The sequence below is a fragment of the Dipodomys ordii genome, unplaced genomic scaffold (assembly GCF_000151885.1).
Source record: "Dipodomys ordii isolate 6190 unplaced genomic scaffold, Dord_2.0 Scaffold57, whole genome shotgun sequence".
NCBI lineage: Eukaryota > Metazoa > Chordata > Mammalia > Rodentia > Heteromyidae > Dipodomys > Dipodomys ordii.
Window position 1 is genome coordinate 12,954,231 of NW_012267273.1, and position 8,838 is coordinate 12,963,068.

An 8,838-nucleotide genomic window follows, 5' to 3' on the forward strand; every position below is an offset into this window, starting at 1 on the left:
ATATCTACTATCTTTGAAAAATTGTTCTTTTATCAAGGAACATAAATGGTTCTGTTTGCTCCTTTGTGTGTGCAAACTTTGGTGATATGAATGGTAGAGTTTTGAGTGTCCTAATACAAAAGCACTATCTTCCGTTGAATGATCATAATTGGGCTTCCCCTTCCCCCTAATATTGAAGTTTGAAGCCAAGACCTTGCACTTTGCTACGCAAGCATTTTGCTACTTGAGCCATGCCTTCAGCTCTTTTTTCCTTTAGTTTTTTGGCTTTTTTTTTTTTTTTTTTTGGTCTTCAAAAATAAGGTCTCATGTTTATGCCTAGGTTGTCCTAGATTGTTTTGGACCTCTGTCTCCCCAAGTCCCCCTTGGCTGGAATGGCAGGCACATGCCACCACACTCAGCTTTTATTGGTTTAGTTGGGTCTTGTGAATTTCTTTTTATCCCAGCTAGCTTTGAACCATGATCTTTACAATTTCTCTCTGATCTTCCAATTAGCCAAGTAGCTGGGATTTTTATTTCTTCAGTCAAAGAATTGTTATTAAATATAATGGTTGACATCTTGCAAGTTCCTCCTACTAAGCTCAAAAGATGTAGGCATTCAGAGAAAATACTTTAATCAAGTAACATAGGAATTAATTTTTTTATTTTTTAAAAATTTTGTATGTATTCCTAAGACACCATAGTTGCCATTTCTTTCAACGAGTTCTGCAACTCTGTGTGAGTGTGTGTGTGTGAGTGTGTGAGTGTGTGTGAGTCATGGGGCTTGAACTCTGGGCCTGGGCGCTGTCCCTGTGCTCTTCAGCTCAAGGCAGCACTCTACCACTTGGGCCACAGCCCCACTTCCGGTTTTCTGGTTGTTTTTTGGAGATAAGACTTTCCTGCCCAGGCTGGCTTTGAACTGTGATCCTCAGATCTCAGCCTCCTGAGTAGCTAAGATTACAGGTGTGAGCCACCAGCACCTGGTGAGTTTTGCAGCTTTATAAACCACTCCGCATAACTTGTTTGCCATTATCAGGAATTATGTTGCTATGGAAACTTAGTAGGAACTAGTAGGATTACTGTTTCCAGGATCACATCTGGCATATTTGCATCTAGGGTAAATTGGGATTTTTCTTTTTTAAAGAATAAAAGTCTCTAGATGTGCCAGTGGACAATCAGAAAACTTGTCAGTTTGTTGTTACCTTCATATTGGAAGAGTAGGTAGATTTTATTATAGCTCTTGCTCTTAGATGATTTTAGTGGATGTGTTGAAGGTTACATTTATTTTGTGTATTTATCTAAATGTCTTGTTGGCCTTTTTCAGGATTTTCTTTTTCTTTTTTCTTTTTCTTTTGTTTTGGGTATATCCTCTTATGGTTTACACGTTTTTTTTGTTCCTTTTTTTGTCAAGAAGCTAATAGTACACATAGAACAGACTTTCATTTGTATTAGTTAATAAAATGTTAGGTTTCAGCTACTCTCTTACTATAACAGATGGTAGAATTTTATGTTGATCTCTACTTTTTCTAATTCCCTCCTCACAAAACTCCTCTAAAGACAGTTTGATACATTTATATTCTATTTACACTGAATGGCCTGAATTCCAATTTTAGATTAAAAAATTAGAACTACTTAATTTATATTATCTAGATATACATGGGATTGTTTTTATTAGACTCAAATAGGACAGTATTGTAAATAACATTTAGAAAAACATCCCTAACCTTATTTATTTATTTATTTATTTTTTGGGTCCGGTCATGGGGCCTGAACTCTGGGCCTGGGCACTGCCCCTCAGCTCTTCAGCTCAAGGCTAGTGCTCTACCACTTGAGCCACAGTGCCAATTCTGGCTTTTTTTCTCTTTGCTTATGTGGTGCTGAGGAATTGAACCCAGGGCCTCATGCATGCAAGGCAAGTGCTCTCTACCACTGAGCCACCGTCCCAGCCCCTAATTTAATATTTTATAATTTTGTGATAATTAAACTTCTATGTCTGTACTTCAACCTTACGGCTCTTACCTCATGAAAAATATATATTCAGACACTCTTTTTTGTTTGCTTGTTTGTTTGTTTGTTTTGGGGGGGTCAGTCGTAGGGCCTGAACTCTGGGCCTGGGCACTGTCCCTCAGCTCTTCAGCTAAAGGCTAGCACTCTACCACTTGAGCCTCAGTCCCACTTCTGGCTTTTTCTGCTTATGTGGTGCTGAGGAATCAAACCCAGGGCCTTATGCATGCAAGGAAAGCGCTCTACCACTGAGCCACCTTCCCAGCCCTATTCAGACACTCTTAATTGCTCAATTTTGTACAACCCAATTCCCCTTATTTTCTGGGTCATTTCACTGTTCTGGAAATATTAACCTAGCATATGAGTGTTTTATAAGATGCAAACAAAATGGAATATGTGAAACTACTCTGAAATATCCATACATACTTATATATGTGGAGGTCAAAGAGAAGTTTCAATCATTGCTATGCCTAATGTGTTCAGAGATTTGCTTCAATAAAGTTGAACTAGATATTAGGAGGAAAATTAAGATTGTTTTAACTATTAACACATTTTATTTTTTTGAGCCTAAACTATTCAGAATTTCAAAAAATAGGATCATGACTGAACATATAGAAAACAATTATATGGATTTGTTACATGAGGCATGTTGTTTATGTACAATTTAAATATTTTAAGTTTTACTACTACTTGTACTTATTGGTACATTTTAGTTGTAGTAACATTAAACCAGCTGTTTTAATTAGTTATACTAATTCAAAAATGGCTATATAGTATAGATATATTGCAAATAAAAGCCAGTGCATGTAGCAGTTTTCTTTGTTGGTTGAGGCTGTTTTAAAATCCCTACTGATTAGGATTCTGATTGGTTAATCAGAGAATGAGGAATTTCCACATGTGTATACCAAGTATTGACTTTTCCCATTTTCTAAATGCAAAATGTAATCTTATAAGGTTTTTTTAGAATACAACTATAGCAAACTACATTTTCCTTTATGTCATATATGTATACATATATACATATATATGACATACAGATAGGAAAAGGTAACATACATACATACATACATACATGTGTGTGTGTGTGTGTGTGTGTGTGTGTGTGTGTGTGTGTATATATATATATATATATATGGCCAGTTAAGGTATTTACTTAAAAACTTGAGGGGAGATGAATTCTAGATTTGTAAGTTAGTTTGTTAGTGAAATGCTGTTTTATACAGCTTCATAGAAGAACAGCACCTTACAAAATATGTTGAAAGGTACTTTCTCATTTACTTCCATTCCTTTAGTACCAGCAAGTACTAGTATTCCTTTTTAAATGAGGAAATGGGCACAAGAAAAGTTTGTGCCTGAGAAAGTTTATAGTGCTTTGATGGGTAGTTCAGTATTTCCCAGTGTGTATAATTGTACCCTTTTAAAGTATTAGGTTATTTTATACAGCTTACTCAGTTTTGCCTTTTTCTCTTTTTGTATTCATAGACTGGAAAAGTAAGAAGAGCTTTCCTGCCTTTTTAATTACCAAACTACTCTCAGTTTTCAGTGAATCAGTCAAAGAAAGAATGCAGTCTTTCTATACCTGGTAAATATTTTCTGCTAAATAAAGCTATTAATTTAGTAGCCTCTGATAAATCCAGGTGTTATTAATGATTGCCCTTTATTTTGTGGAATGACTATTAAACTGACTTACCAAATACGTAGCTTAACTGAAGTTTGATATTTATGGATGCTATGGACTGATGTTGGCATGCTTGTGACCTAGCCAGCAATGGAAAATTTTGTCCTAAGTACATATCTATATTTTGTAATAATAAAGTATTACGTTGTAGTTTAACAGAAGTAATCTGTAAATAATACTTCTATAAAATTAATCTAATCAGGATATTATAACGTACATTTTATTGGTTAGCTGTGATTAAAAAGATCAAGTACCTTGGTTAAAGAAATTCAAATAGAGCAGAACTGAGATCAGACTATAAATTAGAATCTGTTATTTTGGGGTGTTTTTGTTTTTTATTTTCAAGTTCCTTAAATATAACCTAATATGCCTAAGAATAAACATATAGTATTATTTCATTCAGTTTTTCTTTCTATAACCTAAAATATTAATGTGAAAAGACTGGCTTATTCTTCATAAATTATTTTGTCTGTTAACCATTTTTATTGGTGTATGCCTTTGAAATGTTATTTTACTTAAACCTGAGAACACTTGAGAGGGTATTATTGTGCCTGTCTTGCTCAAAGAAGAGTCATATAGTATGGGAAGCTAGACCTACCCACGTCTGTAATTTCAAAGCCTATTTATTACTAACCTATGAAGCCTTCTAAATTTTGGAGGTAAAGTTTGCCTAATGGTAAATTCAGACTCTACTGTGCTAACTGAGTGATTATGGAAGTACTTTTTTCATAATTCACTAAGCATTTTAGAAATAGACAAAGTAGTACAAACTGATAGTGGTGGTGGAAGTATTTTTTTTTCATAATTCACTCCTCTAGAAATCTAAACATTTTAGAAATAGACAAAATAGTATAGAGAAACCAAGTTTTTCACTGTAATGATTTTAATTATAGAATCATGAGCTGTGTTTATGTCATTGAAAGATACAGATCTTATCTTCTTTTAAAAATACTTAGGAGTTGATAAGAAATGTACTCATTACCTTGCCCATGTAATTGTAACTCCTCTGTACGGCATTTTCACACACACACACACACACACACACACTTAGGAGAGCACAGCTCTGTGCCTATAATCCTAGCTACTTAGGAAGCTGAGACCTGAGGATGGAGGTTCGAAGCTAGCCTGGGCACTAAAGTCCTTGAAACTCTCATCTCCTATTATTCCCTAAAAAGCCTTGAGCAAAAAAGCTCAAGAAAGCTGGGTGTGGGTGGCACACGCCTGTAATCCTAGCTCTTCAGGAGGCTGAGATCTGAGGATCGCAGTTCAAAGCCAGCCTGGTCAGGAAAGCCCATGAGACTCTTACCTCCAATAAACCACCAGAAAACTGGAAGTGGCTCAAGTGGCAGAGTGCTAGCCCTGAGCTGAAGAGTGCAGGGACAGCACCCAGGCCAAGAGTTCAAGTCCCATGACCGACCAAAAAAAAAAAAGCTCAGTGATGGTGCCCAAGACTTGGGGGGGTGGAGGGAGCACAACTCATATAACTATTATACCTGGTTAATTGTGGACATCAAAAATCTTTAGTTTAGGTGCATGTTAATGTATACTCTTCAAAATGAGAACGGTATTGTATTGTCCTAATACCTTTATCATTGGAGCAGTCATATGTTACAACTTCATAATGTGGGATATGACTTTTGTGCAGTTTTTTTTAAAGCAAAACTCTGTCTAGAGATTGCAAAAAAGAATGTGAAGTTTATTGGTAATTTATTGATTATATAGTTTCTTAACTACCCTAAATAGGATTTGCAGCTATTCATCCTCCTCCAAATAGAAGAGAAAGGAGTAGGCCAGAACTAAGCAGCTAGTGTTAATTTCTTAACTTTGCCCAGCATATACGAGGGACATTTATGTGTATTCTTTCATTTTTAATGTAGGATGAAAGTGTAGCAATAGAGGAAGAGAAGCATATGCAAAATCATTTCCTCCTTTTTCTTTGATCAACTTATTAACTCTCTGTATCCTTCATCTTTTTGGTGACACTGCATTCTACTGATTATTTTCAGTGCCTCATATTATATCTCCCTGAAATTGCTAGCACTTACTATTTTTGTTCAGATTTAAGTTTTTAGAAGAGAAAATTTATACTTCCTGTGAAATACAGTATATCTGAGATACCACCCTTTTAATTCATTTTCTAAAACTATGATATCTGGAATATTTATTTAATATTAACAGTTTCTAAAATATTTTAATAGAATTCTGGTTTATAATAGATTTCAAGCTATATTTCTAACTTTATATGATGACAGTACAGATTTCAGAAAGACTCAGTGCTTGGGTCTGAGTTTAAATCTGAACTTACATTAATAAAATAAACAGATTTTAGGTGCAAATAATTTTTCATAAAATCTTGAAATGCCCATTAGAATATTGTTTAAGTTTTGTAAATGGACTCCTGACAGTAGGACATCTGTGTACTTCATTATCCTTTAAGAATTGTGCTATTGCTGTCTCGTGGGGTGCATACCTATAATCTAGCACCCAGGATTCCAAGACAAGAAGATTGAGAGTTTGAGGTCAGTCTGGATGCATACCATATCTTAAAAAAAAACTATGTGATATCACTTTTATTAATGCATATTATTTCTTGTGATTATGGATTCTAAGAGATAAAGGAAGGCAAAACTACACTTAGGAAAAAAGAAAGCACTGTGTGTCAGTTTGTTGATGTCTTTTTTCTTTCTTAATTTTTTCAGAGTTTGGAAGCTAATTGAATATATGGAAATACACCTACACATTCACTATTTTAAAGTATATAATAACAGATTTGCATGATATGAAAATATTCCAAAACTTATGAAGAACACTGAGGATTGTTTGTGATATTGGGTCTTGAACTTGAGACCTTGCATTTGCTAGGTAGGCACTGAATCACATCTCAGCAGTTTTTAAATGAATTTAATTCTGGTTCAAGTTACCTTAGTGTTTTGAATTCTTTTTATAGAACATAATGGAAGACATCTGCCAAAGTGTAAAATAAATTCTAAAAACACCAAGTAGTTATTATGTATACAAAGATCATTTATATAAGGACATTTTTAATAACTTTTTTTTTTCATTTGTGGGGATTGAACTCAGGGTCTGGGCTCTGTCCCTAAACTCTTTTGCTCAAAGCTAGCTTTCTACCACTTTGAGCCACTGTGCCACTTCTGGTTTTCTGGTGGTTAATTGGAGATAAGAGTCTCATGGACTTTGCTGCTTGGATATGAGGGGCATGGAAAAAGAAAAGGCTTCTACTACAAACCAGGAAAGGAGGGAGGGGGAACCTGGGCATGCATGGTAGCATATACCTGTAATCTTAGGATTTGGAGATTTAGCAAAAAGATTGTGAGTTAGAGGCTGGCATGGAGGGGGCAGGGGATGAATCCCATGTACTTGGGAGGCAGAGATCAGGAATCATGGTTTGAGACCAGTAGTCCTCCTTCCCAAGGAGGGGAGGTTGAGTTAGTGAGATTCTATCTCAATCAAAAAGCAGGATGCCAGTTGTACTTGGGAGGCAAGGACAGCATCCAGAAGGTAACTAAAGGGAAAAAGAACTTTGTGACTTAGGTGGTAGAATGCCCGCTTAATAAGTGCAGTCCTGAGAAAGCCCAGTATCACCAAATAAATAGTAGTATAGAAAAAAAATGGTGGTTCCATTCTCAAACCTACTAGCACAGGCTCAAGGCTGTGAGGTAGGAGGTAGAAAAGGCTAGCCCCACTCTTTCACTAGCCTGTAGTAGGCAGCCTAACCCTTCTAACCGTGGTACTGCATGGGAAGACTCAAAAGGGAGCTGGAACTTATCATCCTGGTGGAGCAATACTGAAATCACCAGTTTGTGGAGATAACCTTTCTCTTCATTAGGGTACAGTTAGTTACATCTTCACCATTATCCAATGATAAAGCGGCCCAAATTTCTTGCCATGCGGATGCTGTTGGGAGCAGGCATGAGACCCTTGTCCTTCCCAGTCAGGATGGTTCTATAGCCCTGGCAGAGATCTTGGATGCCCTCCTTTACCCAGTTCTATAAGGAGTATTTCAACCTGGAGGAATGTGGTATTTTACACTTTGACTACTGGCATCGTCTCAGTGTTACAAGGTTAGTTGAAATAGAAGACTTAAATTTGATCTAAAATCTAGTGTAATACAAAGTATAGTTTTTAATTGACAATTACTTCAAGAACCCAGACCTAGCTACTCAAGAGGCTGAGATCTGAGGATCGTGGTTCAAAGCCTGCCCCAGCAGGAAAGGCCATGAGACTCTTATCTCCAATAAACCACCCAAAAACCAAAAGTGGCACTGTAGCTCAAGTGGTAGACCGCTAGAGCTGAAGGACAGAACCCAGGCCCAGAGTTCAAGCCTTACAACCAACAACAACAACAAAAAAGAGCCCAGAGAATCATTTTGTATAAGAAAAAAACAAATAGACTTAAGAGTGGCAGAAGTGATAGAATTATCTGACAGCCATCAATAAGTGCATCAGTGAATAATTGTGAACACATTTAAAACAGAAAGTATGAAATTTCAGAAAAGAAATAGCCTCAGTGAGGAGGTAAGAAATATAAGGAAGAATGAAGTTCATTTTTGTTTTTTCCCCTCATGGCAGTCCTGGGGCTTAAACTTAGGGCCTGAATGTTGTCCTTGATCTATTTTTCTAAAGGCTAGCACTCTACCATTGAGTCACAACTCCACTGCTGGCTATTTTGGTACCTAATTGGAGATGAAGCGTTTCATGGATTTTCTTGCCCTGGCAGGTTTCAAACTTCAGTCCTCAGATCTTAGCCTTCTGAATAGCTAGGATTAGAGCTGTGAGCTACCAACATCTAGCATGAAGTACAAATTTTAGAGCTCAAAACTATATCTGAAAAAAAAATTAAAAACCGTTAGGTAGACTTCTCAACAGAACAGAAGGGGATAGAGTGAACTTGAAGATGGAACAACAGAAATTACTCAGTCTGAAAAGACAGACGAAATAGGGACAATTAAAGTGAGCTAGTCCTCATGAATTTTTTCATTTCCAATATTTTTATTAAATATATTTTATATATTTAATAAAATGTGTATTAAAACTTATATATATATATATATATATACTGTACAGAGGGTTTACAGTTACATAAGCAAGGTAGTGAGTGAGTCCATTAGTCCATTTCCTATCAAGCATTGTTACCCTTCCCTCCAAACCTCTCCAACTAC

General features: G+C 36.1%; 1 protein-coding gene across 4 annotated transcripts in view; it reads left to right on the forward strand.

Moving 5' to 3' along the window:
• Window positions 1–8,838, forward strand: part of Pou2f1 (POU class 2 homeobox 1) — a 143,085-nt gene that overhangs the window by 70,733 nt on the left and 63,514 nt on the right. Inside the window, exon 2 of one of the 4 annotated variants that reach the window (XM_013021851.1) lies at window positions 3,463–3,562. The exons of the other annotated variants lie outside the window; for them this stretch is intronic. The gene's annotated coding sequence lies outside the window, so the exon portion shown is untranslated. The remainder of the gene's footprint in view (window positions 1–3,462; window positions 3,563–8,838) is intronic. 4 annotated transcript variants of the gene reach the window in all.